Source organism: Schistocerca serialis, chromosome 4, assembly GCF_023864345.2.
Source record: "Schistocerca serialis cubense isolate TAMUIC-IGC-003099 chromosome 4, iqSchSeri2.2, whole genome shotgun sequence".
NCBI lineage: Eukaryota > Metazoa > Arthropoda > Insecta > Orthoptera > Acrididae > Schistocerca > Schistocerca serialis.
In genome coordinates, this window is record NC_064641.1 from 636,894,369 (window position 1) to 636,916,276 (window position 21,908).

Below are 21,908 nucleotides of genomic sequence, written 5' to 3' on the forward strand. Positions count from 1 at the left end.
GCTTAACCAAAAACGGAATTGTGTGAAGTGTTGCAAGGATGGTATGCAGCTGTTCAGGAATAGTCTACAGGACATTAAGCGTCGTTTCGTTACTGTAGATGAAACATGGATACATTACTTTACTCCTGAGACCAAACAACAATCTAAACAATGTGTTACCAAGGGAGAATCTGCACCAAAAAAGGCGAAGACCATTCCTTCTGCCGGAAAGGTTGTGGCGACTGTATTTTGAAATTCGCAAGGTATAATCCTCATCGACTATCTGGAAAAGGGTAAAACTATTACATGTGCATATTGTTCATTGTTATTGGACCGTTTTAAAACCGAGGTGCAAGAAAAACGCCGGCGACTGGACCGCAAAAAAGTCATTTTCCATCACGACAATACACCAGCACACACCTCAGCAGTTGTGGTCACAAAATTAATGGAAATAGGATTCCTTCGGACTTCATGGAAGAAGTTGTTATATAATTCACTTGATGCTACAATGGACTCAAAAAACGTAAAAAAACATTTAGATAAAAAGCTACGGCCATATATACAAAATAGGGGGAGGGGGGCGGCGTTCAAAACACAATGCAACACTTTTTTTGCTGGAAGCATGTTGGTTTTATTCAGGATTCCAATACACCATTTTATTCCTCGCTCTTTTGGCTACAAAACTCCATTTTTTAAACATATTCTCCGGTCAATGCGACTGTCTTACATCACCTTGCTGCGTGGGCCTGTATTTCCTCATGGGACCACTCTAACGGGCGGGAGCCGACCTCTTGCTGCGTCAATAGCCTCCCCATCATATATGAACTGCTTCGCGCGCTGTGCATCCCTCATAGGGCCAAACACATGGAAGTCGAAAGGTGCGAGATGTCGGCTGTAGGATGGGTCAGGAAGCACAGTCCAATGAGGTTTTGTAGGTTCCTCTCGGGTGCGCGGAATTGTGTGAGGCTTGGCGTTGTCATGGTTGATGTTTGGTTGATTTGGGTGAAGGGGACCAAACAGTGAGGCCATCAGTCCCATCGGATTACGAAAGGATTCGGGCGGAAGTCGGCTGTGCTCTTTCAAAGGTACTATCCTGACATTTGCCTCAAGAGATTTTGGTATATCACGAAAGACCTAAATCAAGATGGCCGGACGTGCGTTTGAACCGCTGTCCCCCCGAATGTCAGTACATTCTGCTAACCACTACGCCATTGCGTTCAGTGCGTTGTCATGGAGAAATTCCTTTACATTTTTGTGGCGACGATCTCGCTCCGTCGTTTCTCCAATTTCCTGGCGGAAGCACAATACACTTCAGAGTTGGCTTTTCCATCGTGAGAGAGGACATCAAACAGAATAACCCCTTCAGAGTCCCTGAAGACCTTTGTCTTTACTTTAACGACTGAGGGTGCGACTTTATCTTTTTCTTCAGACGAGAGTGGTGTGGCGCCACCCTATGTACTGCCGTTTTGTTTCCAGTTCTAAGTGATGAACCCATGTTTCATCGCCTGTAACGCGATCGTCTGATGACGACTCGCTATGATGTCTCAACTAGTAACAATACCATGTTTGTGGCCTTAGACTGAAATACGTAATAAAAAATTACGATCTCCTTTCACCGGACTCTCCGATCATATTGGATAACTAAGAAGAGCAAATCTGTCGTCACTCGATGAATTACACTACCTATTGCAAATCGAACTAGCACAAACGCACATCTTTCTGTAAAACTGTTGTGGAACGACATCCAGATGCAAATCATTGTCGGCCGTGGTGGCCGAGCGGTTCTAGGCGCGTCAGTCCGGAACCGCGCGACTACTACGGTCGCAGGTTCGAATCCTGCCTCGAGGATGGATGTGTGTGATGTCATTAGGTTAGTTAGGTTTAAGTAGTTCTAAGTTCTAGGGGACTGATGACCTCCGATGTCAAGTCCCATAGTGCTCAGAGCCATATGAACCATTATTATTCACATTATTACAGTGCCGATGCCAGTATTCAGTTAGTGCCCAACATTCTTTATCATACTGTCAAGAAAGCCTATCATTAATCTACAGTCGAAAAATTTATGATTCTCGATTTCATGGTAATAAGATTTTCCTTTTACGTAAGTCCCGTGTCAGAAATTTAATGCACTCGATAAATCACATATTTCATTCCATGTCCCACATAATGAAAGACATATTATCTCACAAAAAAATATCAAGTCTAATGCAAATCATTGAGATACATTAACAAAAGCGGTGGATCCACAACCGATGCCTGTGGCACACCATCCCTGCACCATCTCCTTTTCACAGACCTACTCAAATTACATTCCAATCTGTTCTTTGCCTGTTGACACTGGAGCCTGAAAATAAAGCCCGAAAATCTGAACTTACTACGGTTAACATCGCCTAAAACGAGAACTAGACCCTTAACACGTACACTGATCAGCGAGAACGTTATGACCACCTACCCAATAGCTGGTATGTCCACCTTTGGCACGGATAACAGCGGCGATGCGTCGTGGCATGAGACAATGAGGCCTTGGTAGGCCGCTGGAGGAAGTTGGCACCACATGTGCACACACATGTCACCCAATTCCCGTAAACTACGGGGAGGGGGGGCGTTGAGCTTGATGCCACTTTCTATCACATCCCAGATGTGTTCCATCGGGTTCAGATCTGGCGAGTTGGGGGGCCAGCACATCAGCTGGAACTTGCCACTGTTGCTCGAACTGCTCCATCAAAAACGTGGGCTTGTGATATGGCGCATTATCTTGTTGAAAAATGCAACTGCCGTCGGAAAACATGATCGTCATGATGGGTGTACGTCGTCTGCAACCCAGTGTACGATACTCCTTGACCGTCAAGGTGCCTCGAACGAGCTCCACTGTACCCATGCATGCTCTCGTGAATGTTCCCCAGAGTATAATGGAGCCGCTGCCAGCTTGTGTCTGTCCCGCAGTACAGCTGTCAAGCAGCTGTTCCCCTGGAAGACGACAGATTCGCGGCCTCCCGTTGGCATGATGATGAAGGTATCGTAATTCATCAGACCATGCAATGCTCTGCCACTGCGCCCACGTCCAGTGCCGATAGTCACCTGCTCATTTAAGTAGTAGTTGCCGATGTCGAGGGGTTAACATTAGCACACGCTTGGGGCGTCGGCTGCGGAGGCTCATCGTTAAGTATGTTCGATGCACTGCTCGTTCAAACATACCTGTACTCTGCCAAGCATTAAAGTCTGATGTTAGTTCCGCCGCAGTTCGCCGCCTGTCCTGTTTTACCAGTTTGCCCCGCCTACGACGGCAGACATCTGTAATAAGGGGTGGTCGCCCAACCCCACGACATCTGGACGTATTTCACCTTGGTTTCGCCACGTGTTGAAGACACTCACCGCTGCACTCCTCGAACACTCGGTAAGTCGTGCAGTTTCCGAAATGCTCGTGCCGAGCTCCGGGCCATCACAATCAGCCCCTCGGTCAAACTCAGATAGATCACGCGCCTTCCCCACTGCATACACGGACAGCGTGTTTACTTATGCTACTTGCCCCATGCGTGTGTCTGACTAGTAGATATTGCTCGCCAGTTGACGCTGCTATCGCCTGGATAGGTTTATATCGATACCAGGTCGGTGGTCGTAATGTGTTCTGGTTGATCAATATAAAATCAAAAAGGGCATTTAATGTGTGTGGCTATACAATGCTACTTCTACATCCATAGTTGGTTGGTTCTTACCCTTTTCAGTCGGGCGAACAAGATGAATACCAACACCAACACGCGCGCGCGCACACAAACACACGCACACACACACACACACACACACACACACACACACACACACACACACACACGAAAGTTTACGAAAAATGGAAAATATACAGCAACAGAAGAACACAGACGGGTAGGAATTAAGAACTTTCACCAAGTTAAATGTGGACATCTTCGCCTAGAAGACATGTTCTGCTGCCTATGGGTCGTACAAGAAAAATTATTGCCAAAAAGAAAAGTACGTGTGAAATATGAGGACATGTAGCTCATTCTTATTTAACTGGGAACAGGCGACGGAAATGCAGTAACACAAAAAACTGCATTTCATTTACGGCCGCGCGGGATTAGCCGAGCGGTCTTGGGCGCTGCAGTCATGGACTGTGCGGCTGGTCCCGGCGGAGGTTCGAGTACTCCCTCGGGCATGGGTATGTGTGTTTGTCCTTATGATAATTTAGGTTAAGTAGTGTGTAAGCTTACGGATTGATGACCTTAGCATTTAAGTCCCATAAGATTTCACACACATTTGAACGTTTCATTTACGGCATCCAGTGTAACAAAACAGTCAAGAGGTAGTCATTTTCTGATCACTGATGACGACTTTACTGAATAAAATGGAACATTTATAGTGACTTAAATGCATTTTAATAGCTGCACAGACAATTCATGAATTCATAACTGAACAATTCGGTTAAACCCCGTTTCCCACCTACTGCGTAAAAAGGTTACCGTTCTGAACATTACTGATGCTGACGTTTACAGCGTTCCCTCTACTGAGAGTACCAACAATCCTTAGTAGCTGCGTTCCTTTCGTAACAGCCCGCGCCTAGTCTCGCCATTGTGGCTGCTGTTCGCCTGCCATCACACTCAACAAGGCGTGATGGAACGTGATGCTCAACCACTGCATGAGTATTGTGAATGGCATAGGTGTCGACAATGGGTTGCATTGATGGAACAGAAATGTTTATTTTTGGTTGCAGTAACTGCGGCAAACGCAGCATGCGATCTCGAGAATTCTGCGAACTCTAACCTGACGGGTTTGAAAAATTATTTGGCAGTGTTCTACTTTGTCTGACGTGTTTGTCAAACAGACTGTTATTTGACATGTCAGGGAAAGTTTGACTGATGGCCGATCTGACAAACAAGACTGACCGTTTACGCATGCGTTTGTCAAACAAAGCCAATTGCTTGCCGGGCTGTTATCTGTAAGTCTGGGTTACGTGGCAACTAGAGCGCATTTCGAAGATGTACGCGTTGCACCTCCCGCATTGCTTGCTAGCATCAAAATACGCGTGGAGCTGTCTGTAAAAATATCGCGCAGATGTGAGTACAACGTGCACAGACCACTTCGACGGTATCAAGTACTGATACAGCAACAGGAAGAATACTATGTTTAACGTTTCGTCAATGATGCTCACATAAATGACGGTGAGGAAGCCCGGATTAGAGAAACATGGTCCAGGAAAGCGGACGCGCATCCTCAAAGGAACCATCACAGAATTTGCCTTAAATGATTTAGGATGGCGATGAAGATGATGAGTTGGGTTGAGGGGGCGCTCGACATCACGGTCATCAGCACCCTGACGAAAAGTCAACATGAAATCCCATGGATTGGGACGCAGGCTGTCCCCACATGCACAGCAGTTTGTAACGTACTTAAGTCTGCCGCCCATCCCCACTTAAATGACTTAGGGTAACCATGAAAAATCTAAAGGTGGATGACTGGACTGGGATTTGAACTGTCGTCCTCCCGAATAAGAATCCATTATCTTACCACAGCTCGCTCTGAATACACATTATGCGACTCTAGCTTTATTACAAATTACTTATATTAGCAGCGACAGTCATTAACCGTTTACTCTCATTTGAACCTCTGTTAATAGTCTGAAGCACGATTATTTCTTTTTTTCGATGATTATTTAGTGGTGTCGCAGGCATATTCTGAAAGCAGTTTTAAACCGACCTGCAGAGAGACGCACTGACTTATGTAATTTATCACAAGAGAGTAGGGATAAGACAATACACGGCAACAGTGGTAGATTTCTCTTAAGGGCGTCGGCTGCGCGGAGGGTTGTGGAACGAATCCGCTGCCGGTACAAGCTACCTTATTGGTCAGTTTCGGCGTTCCATAGCAACTAAGTCCTCTTCAGTAATATAAAAAGATTCACAATGTTATCAGAACGTTGCTTAAATGAAAATGATAGAACTACGTCACAGTCTCTTACCATTTGTAACTCGACACTAGCAGACAGGTCAGATACGATGGTCTTTCGAGATTACAAACAGAATAGGGAAGAATCTGAGTAACTTTATCATTTTCATCGATGAAACGTTCTGAAAAATGGCATGAATATGCTGTACAATAATTTTAATTTATCTGTGACTTTTGACAAGTTGTGTAAAATATAAAATGTTCATATTCTATGGAGAGGTTTATTGTGATGCTCAGCTAATCATGTTTTATGTAAATGTTACAACTTTGTTTTCATGTGTTTATATATCAATTAGGTGTACACACTTTCTGTAATGTTTTTAATTTGTAATATAGACAGTCGTAAGATGATGTAAAGCAGGATAAATCGGCTGCTGAATAACAAATAAAAAATCACTGCTGTCTGTTGTACACACAATGACAGACGTAAAAGAGGTTTTTTCCGTGTTTTTCATCGATAAAGTGATAACTGTGTTTTCACTTAAGTATAAGGTGAGACATACCAGCGTTAAGGTGAGAGATGCACAGAAGCGCTGATTAGTGAAACTGAGCGTTCAACAGCTGATTCAGTATTGGATATACGACTGTACAGTTACAGGAAGTGCAACGTGGGGCAGTGACGTAATACTGTCATGAGAAAATCTCTTTGCCACGTTCCGACTCACGTAGTCGTTCTGGGTAGCGTTAGGGACAACGATCTCTGTCTGAAGCAGCGAAGTGGAATCTCCGACCGTTACCTACGAGTGTGTGGCTACACAGCTGTGGCAACCGAAATGGAGAGCATTATATTCTGGATAGCGCAGCGCCAAGTGTTTCCTCAGCGGAAATGTTGCTGAGTTAGGCAGGTGGCTCGCAAGATATCCGCTTCGAAGGAAGTTTGCAGGAGAGTTAATAAGGGGAGCATGTTTACTGTATCCATCCATCATACCTGTGAGCAGAGAATTTTGACTGTGTTGAACCACGAACTTCATCTACGTGAACAGTCTAGAAACCCCTGTGAAGTGCATGGCATGGAGTACGTTCCATTCTACCAATTATTAAGGTTTCTTCCCGTTCCATTCACATATGGAGCGAGGGGAGAGTGATTATTTAAATGCCTCCACATGTGGTGCAATTAATATAATCTTATCATCATGATCCCTATTCTGAGCGATACATAGGGGACTGTACTCTATTTCTAGAGTCACCATTTAAAGACGATTCTTGAAACTCTGCCAATAGACTTAATTTACGTCTGTCTTAAAGAGTCTTCCAATTCAGTTCCTTCAGTATCTCTGTGACACTCTCCCATGGATCAAAGAAGTCTGTGACCATTCGAGGTGCCCTTCTCTGTATATGTTCAACATTCACTGTAAGCCCATTTTTTTACGAGTTCCAGACACTTGAGCAACATTATACGAGTAGAATGAGTCGTACGATTGATTTGTAAGCAATCTCTCTTGTAGACTGATTGCATTTTAACAGTATTCTATCAATAAACCTAAGTCTACTCCCTGCTTTACCCACGACTGAACCTATATGCTCGTTTAACTCACATTACTGCAAAGTGTTACACTCAAGTATTTTCTAAGAGTTGAACAAGTACAATTGCGACACGATGCTGTACTCACAGGATACTGCGTTCTTTCGTTTTTTGAAGAGCACAATTTTACATTATTTTCTTAACATTTAAAGCAAGTTATCAATCTTTGCGCCACTTTGAAATCTTCTCGACATAGGGCTCAATATTTATGCACCTTCCTCCAGACAGTATTTCAATATAGACGACTGCATCATCTGCAAGAAGTCTGAGGTCATTAACACACAACAGGAACAACACTTCACACACATTCTGCAAATCAGTGTAGTATCAGAGAATTCGGGGGGAAAGCATACGTAACCGAATCTCAATTGAGTGCATCATGTGGCAATGGAAATGTTTTCATTACAAAAACGATACACATTCAATATTACGTGCATTTGCGCTGATGTCTAAGAATTTTCAATGCCATATAACCACAAACGGAAATAGCGTAACAACCCAGATGGAATTACCCTTTATTCTGGTGGCTGGCCGTTCAAGTCCCCGTTCGCCCATTCGGATATGTTTTCCGTGCTTTGTCTAACTCGTTTAATGCTGATGCCGTGATCAATCCTTTGAAAAGGACAAAGCTAGCCTTCTTTCATATCCTCCTCGTGCTCCGTCTCTAATGATCTCGTTGTCGACGGAACCTAAAACGTAATCTTCATTCCTTGTTTCTCATATGCAGGCTGTCCACTGAGATATGGAAAGGTTTACACTATCCATCACTCAGCCTTAGAGTGGCACAGAAATGAGTGAGGTATTCACCCACAAGAAACTCAGCGATGTAAAGAATCTGATGGGCGATAAAATTAACTTTAGACACAAACATGAAATCATATCTGTTAGATAACTACTCTAATTTTATGGAAGAATTTCAGAATGTGTAATAATATAATGTGTTTGTGCGCTCAGAGAGAGAGCGAGAGAGAGAGAGAGAGAGAGAGAGAGAGAGAGAGAGAGAGAGAGAGAGAGAGAGAACATTATCCATAAAACAACGCACGGTCAGAGAAAGGATACGTATGTTGATTACCGAATATATATAGCAGGCGTAATCTTAAAAAATGTCTAAGTGCTGGACTACGAAAAGCACTGGGTAAACACTTCTTCGACTTCAAGCTCAATATTGGGCCCATTTACCAAAATATATGGATCTGACGTCTTAAAAATAACTGACAAGTATGTGCAAAGTTTGCATGACACGAAATTAGAAGCGAAACAATTTGGAAATTCGCGGAGTGCTAAATGGTGTTATATCTACCGTAATGCTTTAGAAACTGGCATGCCATTCAGGACTATCAATTTTTATTGTTTTAGATATTTTCCTTTGAGGAATTTGTTCAAGGGGAGCACTACTTCCTGAAATTGTAAGTTTTGTTGATAGTGCCTACTTTTAGGCGTCGTGTTATTACATTCGTTCAGAAGAAGTCACCCCTTAAGACGCCCACGAATATTATACTGTACATTAAAGTATTATTTATGTTTAAAAATTTATAATTATATTCTGAAGTAATATTTGAGATATTTAACTTCGCGCTAACGTCTACAAGAGCAGTATCAACTGAAACAAACACAGGTGTAGCTACGTAACAGATATCCACATGTCGGCTTGTATTCAGATTGTCTCGCGCATCACAATGGCCCGTTTCGCACGCGACGTCTCCAATCGCTAGGTCACGGATTTTGTCGAACTAAATAGTACGGCAAGGAGGAAATAATCGCAAACAGCAGATTCGTTTCATATTGTTGTCGGATAAATACGTCAGTTTTGCACGAAATACGGCGTGCTAATTGACACCAGCCGCTAAACGTTCTATATTACACGCCAGTTTAGAGGTCTCGCAACTGCAGAGAAACTTAAGAGTCAAGGTTAGTATTTAATCTCCGGGGAAGTCAAAGCACTAACGGTCTAGGGAGTCATGATCTTAGTAGTATTTTGGGAGCAGAACGGAGCTCTGGTGTGTGTTTCGTAGGCGCCAGTACTGTGGTTATTATGGGAAGCCATTAAAATAATATGCCTGGAAGTGCGATCACTCGTATCTGTCACCTTCAATATACTGCTCTTCCTCAATTGTTAGCTTTGTCCTATTCTTTTGCAAACACGATTTCACGTTTGGGGCGCAGGCTCGTCCAAGATGACTAAACGCCGAGACTCCCCACTGAACTTGCAAACTTCTACAGAGAAGCTCTCCAATGATGTCTATGGCTGTTACAAACAACATTAAGTTGGAGCTTAATGTCACGTCGAAACCAAGATCACCGGATCTTGGGCGCAAGTTCAGCTGGAGGACGGGGGACAATTAAATCGGCGTTTGTCTCATCGACGGAGCATCTGCCATTTTCCCGAAGTAATCTTAGGGATACCGCTGAAATCAAGAATCATTATGGGCAGGCGAGCAAGTAAATTCTGGTTCCCACGAATACGGAGGAATAAAAGTTTAGGTGCAATAGTGAGGCGTTTATGTCGCATCCCTGCCGACGTTGATTACATTATTATTGCTATGTTTTAATGTACAGTATAGGAAGATTTTGTTACGGCAGGCTAGTGAGTAGGTAGGATCACAAAGCAGACTCTTCGAACGAGGCGCCAGACGGCCGGGCGAGCAAGAGCCGTGCTGCACTGGAGCAGACACACCTGTCACGCTGGGCGCCACGATTTGTGGTAAGCTTCTACGGGACCAAACTGCTGAGGTCATCGGTCCCTAAACTTAAACACAACTTAATCTGACTTAAACTAACTTACGCTAAGGACAACACACACGCCCATGCCACAGGGAGGACTCGAACGTCCGACGGGGGGAGCCGCGCGAACCGTGGCAAGGCCCCTCAGACCGTGCGGCTACCAAATGTGGGCGCCAAGAAGCAAATCTTACATCATTTATGCTTACTGTTTAAATCTTAACATACAGCTCGAACCGCGTTGATGACATTACTTGCACTGAGAACTTGCTAATAATAATTTCAATATCAGTTCATCAGGAAACGATAATTACAAATTTCAGTTATCGTCAGTGCTTGCCTATTGATATAAAGAATGGACCAATGACCAGCCCGACCTGAGAGGGCAGACGCTAAACTGCCAAGATACGTCACTGATAGTTTTCGATCAGTTTCAGAGGAGGTAATAAATGAGTCTTTGAAAAAAATCTGATGTCATGGCGGAACAGTTTGTTGATAAATGACGTATTTATGCGACGTTGTGTTAATCCAAGGCAGTCTACGATCGGTGTTTGAGGAGGCAACACGCGAATTACTTGGTGAAGTTCAACTCGCTTAAAGGAAGAGTTAATTGTTAAAGTTGCCTCAGAAAACATATCTCATTTTCATACTAAGATCGTCGAAGCATTTTTGTGACTTTTGCGATGCTCGGGCAATAATTATTAACAAGAGGTAGTCTTGTTATGAATGTTAATGATAGACTGGCTCTAGAAATCGTTTAACTAATTTTGCAATTAATGAAATAAAAGAAAATTAGTTGGCATCCTAACATTTTTCGATTCTTATTATGCGTAGCATTTAAACCTCCCTACTTGTCGCATTATTAAGCACAGTTTATGGCACAAGCGTTACGAGCTCGCGACGGACGGAGAAGAAACCAAGCAGCATAATGGCTACGGGACATCTTCAGAAGACGTGAGGCAAGAAAACTGCCTCAAGATGTGCTGGGGAAAGCGATCGCACACACCTCTTGCTACACTACTGGCCATTAAAATTGCTACACCACGAAGATGACGTGCTACAGACGCGAAATTTAACCGACAGGAAGAAGATGCTGTGATATGCACATGATTAACTTTTCAAAGCATTCACACAAGGTTGGCGCCGGTGGCGACACCTACAAAGTGCTGACATGAGGAAAGTTTCCAACCGATTTCTCATTCACAAACAGGCAGGTGACCGGTGTTTCCTGGTGAAACGTTGTCGTGATGCCTCGTGTAAGGAGGGGAAATGCGTACCATCACGTTTCCGACTTTGATAAAGGTCTATCGCGATTGCGGTTTATCGTATCGCGACATTGCTGCTCGCGTTGGTCGAGATCCAATGACTGTTAGCAGGATATGGAATCGTTGAGTTCAGGAGAGTAATGCGGAACACCGTGCTAGATCCCAACGGCCTCGTATCACTAGCAGTCGAGAGACAGGCATCTTATCCGCATGGCTGTAACGGATCGTGCAGCCATGTCTCGATCCCTGAGCCAACAGATGGGGACGTTTGCAAGACAACAATCATCTGCACGAACAGTTCGACGACGTTTGCAGCAACATGGACTATCAGCTCGGAGACCATGGCTGCGGTTACCCTTGACGCTGCATCACAGACACGAGCGCCTGCGATGGTGTACTGAACCATGAACGTGCGTGCACGAATGGCAAAACGTCATTTTCTCGGATGAATCCAGGTTCTGTTAACAGCATCATGATGGTCGCTCCGTGTTTGGCGACATCGCGGTGAACGCACATTGGAAGCGTGTATTCGTCATCGCCATACTGTTGTATCACCCGGCGTAATGGTATGGAGTGCCATTGGTTACACGTCTCGGTCACCTCTTGTTCGCATTGACGGCACTTCGAACAGTAGACGTTACATTTCAGATGTGTTACGACCCGTGGCTCTACCCTTCATTCGATCCATGCGAAACCCTACATTTCAGCAGGATAATGCTCGACCGCATGTTGCTGGTCCTGTACGGGCCTTTCTGGATACTGAAAATGTTCGACAGCTGCCCTAGCCAGCACATTCTCCAGATATCTCACCAATTGAAAACGTCTGGTCGATGGTGGCCGAGCAACTGGCTCGTCACAATACGCCAGTCACTACTCTTGATGAACTGTGGTATCGTATTGAAGCTGCATGGGCAGCTGTGCCTGTACACGCCATCCAAGCTCTGTTTGACACAATACCCAGGCGTATCAAGGCCGTTATTACGGCCAGAGGTGGTTGTTATGGGTACTGATTTCTCAGGATCTATGCACCCAAATTGCGTGAAAAGGTAATCACATGTCAGTTCTAGTATAATATACAGGGTGTTTCAAAAATGACCGATATATTTGAAACGGCAATAAAAACTAAACGAGCAGCGATAGAAATACACCGTTTGTTGCAATATGCTTGGGACAACAGTACATTTTCGGGCAGACAAACTTTCGAAATTACAGTAGTTACAATTTTCAACAACAGATGGCGCTGCGGTCTGGGAAACTCTGTAGTACGATATTTTCCACATATCCACCATGCGTAGCAATAATATGGCGTAGTCTCTGAATGAAATTACCCGAAACCTTTGACAACGTGTCTGGCGGAATGGCTTCACATGCAGATGAGATGTACTGCTTCAGCTGTTCAATTGTTTCTGGATTCTGGCGGTACACCTGGTCTTTCAAGTGTCCCCACAGAAAGAAATCACAGGGGTTCATGTCTGGCGAATAGGGAGGCCAATCCACGCCGCCTCCTGTATGTTTCGGATAGCCCAAAGCAATCACACGATCATCGAAATATTCATTCAGGAAATTAAAGACGTCGGCCGTGCGATGTGGCCGGGCACCATCTTGCATAAACCACGAGGTGTTCGCAGTGTCGTCTAAGGCAGTTTGTACCGCCACAAATTCACGAAGAATGTCCAGTTAGCGTGATGCAGTAATCGTTTCGGATCTGAAAAATGGGCCAATGATTCCTTTGGGAGAAATGGCGGCCCAGACCAGTACTTTTTGAGGATGCAGGGACGATGGGACTGCAACATGGGGCTTTTCGGTTCCCCATATGCGCCAGTTCTGTTTATTGACGAAGCCGTCCAGGTAAAAATAAGCTTCGTCCGTAAACCAAATGCTGCCCACATGCATATTGCCGTCATCAATCCTGTGCACTATATCGTTAGCGAATGTCTCTCGTGCAGCAATGGTAGCGGCGCTGAGGGGTTGCCGCGTTTGAATTTTGTATGGATAGAGGTGTAAACTCTGGCGCATGAGACGATACGTGGACGTTGGCGTCATTTGGACCGCAGCTGCAACACGGCGAACGGAAACCCGACGCCGCTGTTGGATCACCTGCTGCACTAGCTGCGCGTTGCCTTCTGTGGTTGCCGTACGCGGTCGCCCTACCTTTCCAGCACGTTCATCCGTCACGTTCCCAGTCCGTTGAAATTTTTCAAACAGATCCTTTATTGTATCGCTTTTCGGTCCTTTGGTTACATTAAACCTCCGTTGAAAACTTCGTCTTGTTGCAACAACACTGTGTTCTAGGCGGTGGAATTCCAACACCAGAAAAATCCTCTGTTCTAAGGAATAAACCATGTTGTCTACAGCACACTTGCACGTTGTGAACAGCACACGCTTACAGCAGAAAGACGACGTACAGAATGGCGCACCCACAGACTGCGTTGTCTTCTATATCTTTCACATCACTTGCAGCGCCATCTGTTGTTGAAAATTGTAACTACTGTAATTTCGAAAGTTTGTCTGCCTGAAAATGTACTGTTGTCCCAAGCATATTGCAACAAACGGTGTATTTCTATCGCTGCTCGTTTAGTTTTTATTGCCGTTTCAAATATACCGGTCATTTTTGAAACACCCTGTATTTGTGCAATGAATACCCGTTTATCACCTGCATTTCTTCTTGGTGTAGCAATTTTAATGGCCAGTAGTGTAAAATCCACGGTGATTGTTAATCCAGGCACATCTGTAAGATGGAACGTTTCACTGTGTGGCTTATGGTGATAGAATCCGCATTTACTATGTTTCTACAATTTGCCACCGATCCTCATATTCGTCACAAAAGTGTCATTGGGAAGGATGGAGGAAGGGAACTGTCAGCGGCTCTTTGACAAAACCATATATGCTGCAGCTATCGTGCCCCCGTGTGCGTGATGAAGCACACGCCAGAGAGAATCGCTAGCAGCGGAGGTAAACGTCCTCACCGGCGGAGCAGCGTTGGCCAACTTCCTGATCTGGCGTGTGCTGAGGGAGCACCACGATATGCTGAGCGTGTCGGCGTTGTGATCCGACTGAAAAGCAACTCCGCAGGGGCGCGACGAGACGATTATTCGATGGCGCCTCTCTGGGCACAGAAGCGGCTCTAGTGGTCTTTAAGACTGACGCTGCTGCTGTTGGTGCTGAACAGCGCAACAATTTCAGTGACTGACCTAATCGTAAATTTTAGTGTTCTGACATTTACTGAACACCGAGTGTATCAGTATTAGGAAAAACTGTGGCTCATTTAGTAATCATACTTTTTAGGTTGCACTGAATTCAAGAACCGAATTAACAATCTCACTTTTTAGGTAGAAACCCAGACTGCGACTGAACTTCCTTGGACTAATGTACGACCGAGCGAGGTGGCGCAGTGGTTAGCACACTGGACTTGCATTCGGGAGGACGACGGTTCAATCCCGTCTCCGGCCATCCTGATTTAGGTTTTCCGTGATTTCTCTAAATCGTTTCAGGCGAATGCCGAGATGGTTCCTTTGAAAGGGCACGGCCGATTTCCTTCCCAATCCTTCCCTAACCCGAGCTTGCGCTCCGTCTCTAATGACCTCGTTGTCGACGGGACGTTAAACACTAACCACCACCACCACTAATGGACGACTCTGTCAGTTAAAAGTCGGTTCGTAGATGACTCATGGTCGAGACGTACACTGTCTGCTTTACGCTCTGATATGGTAGTGCCTAATCAGTCCACTACACTGGCCATGCTGCGGTCCAGTGGTTGAGGGCTGACACGTACTGCGAGTAAAAGATCAGGGAAGTCATAGTAATAATGTGTAACTATACTATACTATATTTATATTTCACGTAAGCAGTTTATTCAGCAAGATTCAGCTCCCTACTGAGTGATGGTCGTTAATGAAATAAAATATGAGTTCATCTAGTAAGGATGTACCATTTTCAACTTCGCTAGCAGCACGCGAATGATGGTAGTCTCCGCTTAAAACGCTCAGACTGCTAAATCCTTTTGTACATTAGTTCTTTGAAACCTACGCTCAAATGCGTAAACTATAGTACTCGTATAACGAAACACAGTCCTATGCTCCGACAGCCGAAATCACACATGTCTATTCAGAATCTATATCACTTTACTATGCTCTCGATTGCGAAATATCCAAGTCTCCGATGGTCGTAACCAAACATCCACTCTCACATCAGAAAAACCAAACTCAAGACACCTCCCCCCCCCCCCTCTCTCTCTCTCTCTCTCTCTCCGATGGCCATAATAGAACTCCTTTTATTTCCATTTTCCCACGCTCCCTAGAGGACATCTCCCACCACCATGTCTACCGACGTCACCAACCTGTAGCCAATGGGATCTCACCCATCACGTAACGCACTTCACATTATTTCAGCAAGTCGTATATAGTTGGAATGGAATGAAAGTGAACTGGAAATATAAATGTAAACGGAATTAGATCACCATTCCTATCCTAATAAATCTACCATTAATATTTGTTGCATGAAAAATTATTTGACACCTTTCTTCTGACACTAATTTCTATTCCTTTAAACATAGAGTAAGCTTTCTACAAAATATTGTAAGAGAAAACTGAATGCACTAATTTCGAAAATTTTCTCCTCATATAACATGTAATTTGGATAACGTATTCAATTGCTGAGGAAAACTTACTTTAAAAAAAGAAACTTCAAGCGTCATGAAACGCAAAATTTGAAATGAAGAAAATGAATGTAGCTAAATGGCAAAAGAAAATAACTGAGTGCTCAATGAAAACTATGATATAACTAAAACAGTACCAAAGTACGCTACGAACGAAGATCGATATGAAATGCAACGTTAGACTACGAATACTCACAAAAATAAACTACTGCTCTACATGGACGAAAATAACTATTTGAAATTACCAACACTGTTCATTGTAAATTAATATGCTTGCTTGAACGACGCCTGACAATCCTGAATACACACTGTTTTCTCGAGAATACAAGGCGAAATCGGCCCTGAAATTAAAGTGACTTACCACTTGCTCAGCATTCTGGTTTTGTGTCTGGAGTACTGATGTTCTCGAAAGCAAATAAAAATCAGCAGTAGTAGCAGCTAAAGTTAAATAATCTACTCTAAATTTTTTTTTGTAAGAAACAATCTGTTGCTTCGTGTGGCGTAAGGTTCAATGCAAACACGATAAAAATTCTCCGCTGCTATAAGAATGACTCAACGCTGTATAACCGACAGACTAAAAAGTCAAGCACAGATAAAATTAAAGACATACTCAAGAATCTTATTCATTACTGCTACAGTGCGCTCCTTCATCTTTGTCCTAATACAGTAAAGGTAAGCCGGCCGGTGTGGCCGTGCGGTTAGGCGCTTCAGTCTGGAACCGCGTGACCGCTACGGTCGCAGGTTCGAATCCTGCCTCGGGCATGGATGTATGTGATGTCCTTAGGTTAGTTAGGTTTAATTAGTTCTAAGTTCTAGGCGACTGATGACCTCAGAAGTTAAGTCGCATAGTGCTCAGAGCCATTTGAACAGTAAAGGTAAATTATTTACAATAGCAAAAAACAAACGAGAAATTCGCAATAGATGTATGATTTACGTAGGCAAAGATGTGTGTTTATCGCACTTGCAATCAAATACCGTCCTCAAGGTCAATATGTTAAATTAATTTGTTACACAATTAATTATGTCCATTTCATTTAAAAATGTAAGTGTGTAGTACTTTCTGGTATTACACAATGTAAAGGCTTATCATCATAACACATTTAATAATAATGTAACTTGCTTTGCTACCCGTACTAATGTATGCTGTGCAATGCCATTATCTGATATGTCTACCTTGTAAGACAGCTATGTTTGTTATTTATAACGTGTAAACGTTTACAGCGTAGGGTCTAGTTATGCTTGTAGTTACAGTTGGTGCTTGTGTAACATAGAATTGCATTTCTTGGATTCACATATAACCTCTAAACCTATTGTGTCAATATTCCTTGTCTCATTCTAAGGTACCGGAGTGTTCGTTCTGTTGAGAGCCTTGCTGTTTCCAGACAACAGTTAGCTTCGGCCATCTGCAGCTGTTAGTGGCCCTCTCGGTGTTTGCCTCTCGGTGGTTACTACTTACGGCCAGACGCTCATTCCTGTTAATCCCTCCTTTGTCCGTAAAACCCCCTCATGCCGACCTCGGCGGAACCTATTACCGTTCGGCTAACCTCCGTTCATATCCACACAGGACAAAGAACTGTCTTCTATAGTAATTCCATTTTGGACGCGTTTCTCGTAACGGAATCACCCCTGGCGTTCTTCAGCAGCTTAAACTAATGATTATGCTCCTTTGCCACTTTGGTCTTCCACAACATTAGTTATGGACCGCCTGTTATTTTATCGTTCTGGACCTTCCCTCAGCAGTGGGACCTTTCATGATTTCCTCAGCTTTAACAAATAACTCTTTAACGGCAGCCTGAGACTTTTCCTCCAGCCTTGTCGCGTTACAAGACTCATGTGTGCAAATCCAGGTCTGGTTCCCGCAAACACCGAAGTAGTAGGCGCAGTGGTCAAGGTACCAGACTCACGCTCGAGAGGAACAAGGTTCACATCCTTGTCCGGCCACCCTCATTTACGTTTCCAACGATTTCCCTAAATCGTTTTGTGCGAAAACTGCGGTTCTTCTTTTGATAAGGACGCGTTTGATTTGTTTTCCCATTCTTTCTTCACGAGTGCTTTCCATCTGTAATGACCACATCGTCTCAAGACCTTAAATCTTAACTCCCTTTTTTTAAAGAAACATTCAACGAATTGTTGAAGCTTAAAAACAAACGAACAAGTTTTACACATTCTGAGATAGATGAAGACTACGACCCTCCTAAATTAGGTTCATGTCAAGCTCTGGCGGTAGGAAGACTGTGTCTCTAAAGAAATAAAAGATGCAAATACAGGACATGAATTCCGCCTTCAGTCACAAATGACTTTCAAATAACGCACAATGACATCTAGGACTCTGTATATTCATCTCAACAACATATACATCTTTCTTGTAACACGATTTCTTCTCCCTTGTTTGTTGTTTTGTTTTGTTTTGTTTGGACTCTAGAGTTTGTATTCTACACAGAAAACAACTGTACAAACAAAGCCGGCCGAAGTGGCCGTGCGGTTAAAGGCGCTGCAGTCTGGAACCGCGAGACCGCTACGGTCGCAGGTTCGAATCCTGCCTCGGGCATGGATGTTTATGATGTCCTTAGGTTAGTTAGGTTTAACTAGTTCTAAGTTCTAGGGGACTAATGACCTCAGCAGTTGAGTCCCATAGTGCTCAGAGCCATGTACAAACAAAATACAAAAATGCATATTTACAGAATGACCATGTGAAGCTTTTACCACAACAAATGTTTAACAAACAGAGTGATAAGTAAACTAGACATATTTATGTAATCAATTCACACTACTTCTTGAATTTATTACTAACTAGTACAGTCAAATGAAAACATGAATCCTAGAAATTTTTCCCTACACTCTTAAGAAAACTGAGACACTTTATACAGACAAATGTCTTTAGAAAGCAAAAGACGCTGATTGAGGGAGATGGTGACGCATATTCATAAAAGACCTCAAATTTCGATCGTTCATTGTCAGATTTCGAACAGGAAAACGAAATATGGTTTACATCTGCTTCTGACTCGGAATCACAATCACATGCAGGGGAATCGTAAATGTTGACTCTACGTAAAGGTAACGAGGCATAGTTAAATCATCAGAAGAATGTCATCGACCTGAAGACAGATATCACTTGTCATACTAACGTAGCACTAATCTTTTATTTACGGAAAATGTTAAGGAAATTACAAGAAGACAAAAAATTTCTGTTTCATAACTATCCATGAGAAGATTATTTGGTGAGCAACAGCAGGATATTGTTTGAAATTAAACAGCTCCTGTCTCTACCGTTACAAATACCAACATCCTATATTTATATGCAAAACTAGTGTAACTTTCAACAAGAATATTTCAAGATCTGAAAACTAACCAGGACATTGTGCATTAGTGCGTTGGTGTGAGGGATATTAAAGATTCTAAAAGGCTTTTCATACGATCCTGTGTTGCCATCGGTCTACAAGTGATTAATTTATCCTGTGGATCAATGATGGAAATTGAACAGTTTACTGCAAGGAAAGGAATTCTTCTCTACCGCCTCAACGTAAAACTATTGGATGCAGTGCAAAAATAATTTTGGCGAAGATACTTAATTCGTAAAAACTGTATTTGCATTCAGCACATGAAAATTTTCTTATAAAGTAAATTTAAAATGCAGTTTGCGCATTTAACCATTGGATACAGTACAAAAATATTTCCTTCATCAATCTAGCACCTATTCTTTAAAGATGTTATTTGTGTGCTTATTGATGTATGTATGTATTAAAGCGTTCATATGTGATTAAAAAATTAAGGATTAAAAAAAAAGCGGAGTCGCATGATGGTGGAAATTGTAGATCGGTAAAATGCGTTATCGTAAACCACAATCTGGTAGTAATTTGAGGTTTTAATGCCGCTTAACATTCACCTTCGTTTTTTTGAGACACATTCCACATTTCTTGCCATTGATGTTTTCCGTGGCTCTTGACTTCACGTAAGCAATCTGTATATGGTAATGTCACATTGAGAACAGTTCCTGCAGACGCAGCTTCCTTCGCTAAGACTTCAACTTCCTCATTATAGCGGATGTCAGCGTGGGACTGCACACAGAGCAGAATGAATGTCTGCTCTCTGTTTACAGCAAATATATTCCAGTACCACATCCAAAATATAACGGTTGGTAGTTTTATTCCATCTTCGGAGTTACATACTTTTAAGAACACTCTGGCAGTCAGACATGATTAATATCTTCAAGAAGGAAATAGAATATAGAAACTTAAATGCTTCCTAAAGTGCCATAGTTTCTGCCGTGGCACTTTTAGGTAGTTATAGGCTTTACTGATCTGGATCTGAGAGCGTAGAAACGCACATCCAGTATACTCCTCTTGTGGGATTTTGGATCCATCAGTATATATACAATCATAGGTACGCTGCTAATGTTCAGTGAGAAAATTAAATTTGAAAATTTCGTTCACACTCGGCGAGGTTGTCATAATAATACACTGGAATGCAGCAGCTGAGAGCGTCAAGATCCTGTAGCCTAAATATGTGAGTCTGCAGTTGAATAAACAGAAACGCTGTCTGCGTATTGTAAAATTTTTGTTAGGATAGTAATTATTCTTTCTAAATCATAAGTATTCAGGGTATACAAGAGAGGGCTTCAAATTGCACCCTGGGGCTGGCCCTGAGAGGCAAGAAACGGACCGAGCATGTTTTCTTTATATCTGATATAGATAGTTCTTCGAGCGACCAGACAACTGATGCCATATATCATCCTCGAAGGAGTAGCTAGATCAGTCAGCTTTTTCAAGAGAATCGGTATCTCCAAGTGATCATAAGTTCTCTCGGCGTCACGATAAGTTCTCTCAGCGTCACGAAAAGCGACGACAACGTTTTTTTTTTCGTGTGAAAGTCTGAAATGATGTCCATAACAAGCGAACATAGGTTGTCAAAAGCTTCTCTGTCTTTTCTAAATCTGTACTGACTCCGAGGTATTAAGTTACACTTTTCGAGCCACCATTCCAATCTCCATTTTGACCATTCGTTCCAGCGTTTTTGCTACACAAGACAATAACGTGATCGGTCGGTAGTTGGAGGAGCTATTTGAACCTTTCTCATTTTTCAGAGCTAGAATTGTAACTGCGTCTTCCAAGCGGTTTCATTTCATCCAATTCTGATTAAAAATGAATAATAGCAAACCTTTTGGTTCCATGGGTAAATTCGCAAGCATAGAATAATGTGTGGGACCTATACCAGGACAGCTACCACACGATGTTTTATTAGCATCGTTTAGTTCTTCTTTAGAGAATGGACGAAGCGAGATATGATGGCAGTCATCTTCAATTGGAGGTACACAGTGTTGGAATGGGACCGGTGGAGGAGCGAGCGTAGCAATAAATACCCCTATGCAAGGAGCTGCAGTAGGAAGAGTGGATGGCAGACCTCTGTTTCTAAAGGCCTTTGTTTTACACCAAATGTTGGACATACTGGTTGCTTTATTAAGTGAAGAAGAAAATTTAATTCAGTTTTACTTCTTTTGTTTTTTCAGGAATTTGTTTACACGCGAATTTGCTTTTCTCACTTCTACGAAATTTTCCAAGTTAGGATTTTGGCGATAGGTTTTCAGAACAAGGCGGCGTTTTGCAACTTCTCTAAAGCATTCGGCGTACCGCCAACGAGGGTAATGTTGCTTCATAGACGTAAACACGTTTTTCTTAGAAATACTGATATCTGCTATGGCTTCTATAGCATTTATTAAAATTTGGTATGCTTCTTTTTCCTGTAAGTTGCTCTCTATAGTTTCGAGGGTCTTTGAACTGTGCCCCTATATTTGTCCCAGTTGGCTTCTGCATATTTCCAC

General features: G+C 43.0%; 1 protein-coding gene across 6 annotated transcripts in view; it reads right to left on the reverse strand.

Annotated features, from left to right (window-relative positions):
- Positions 1-21,908, reverse strand: part of LOC126475484 (leucine-rich repeat-containing protein 15-like) — a 351,235-nt gene that overhangs the window by 92,727 nt on the left and 236,600 nt on the right. The gene's annotated exons all lie outside the window — the stretch shown is intronic.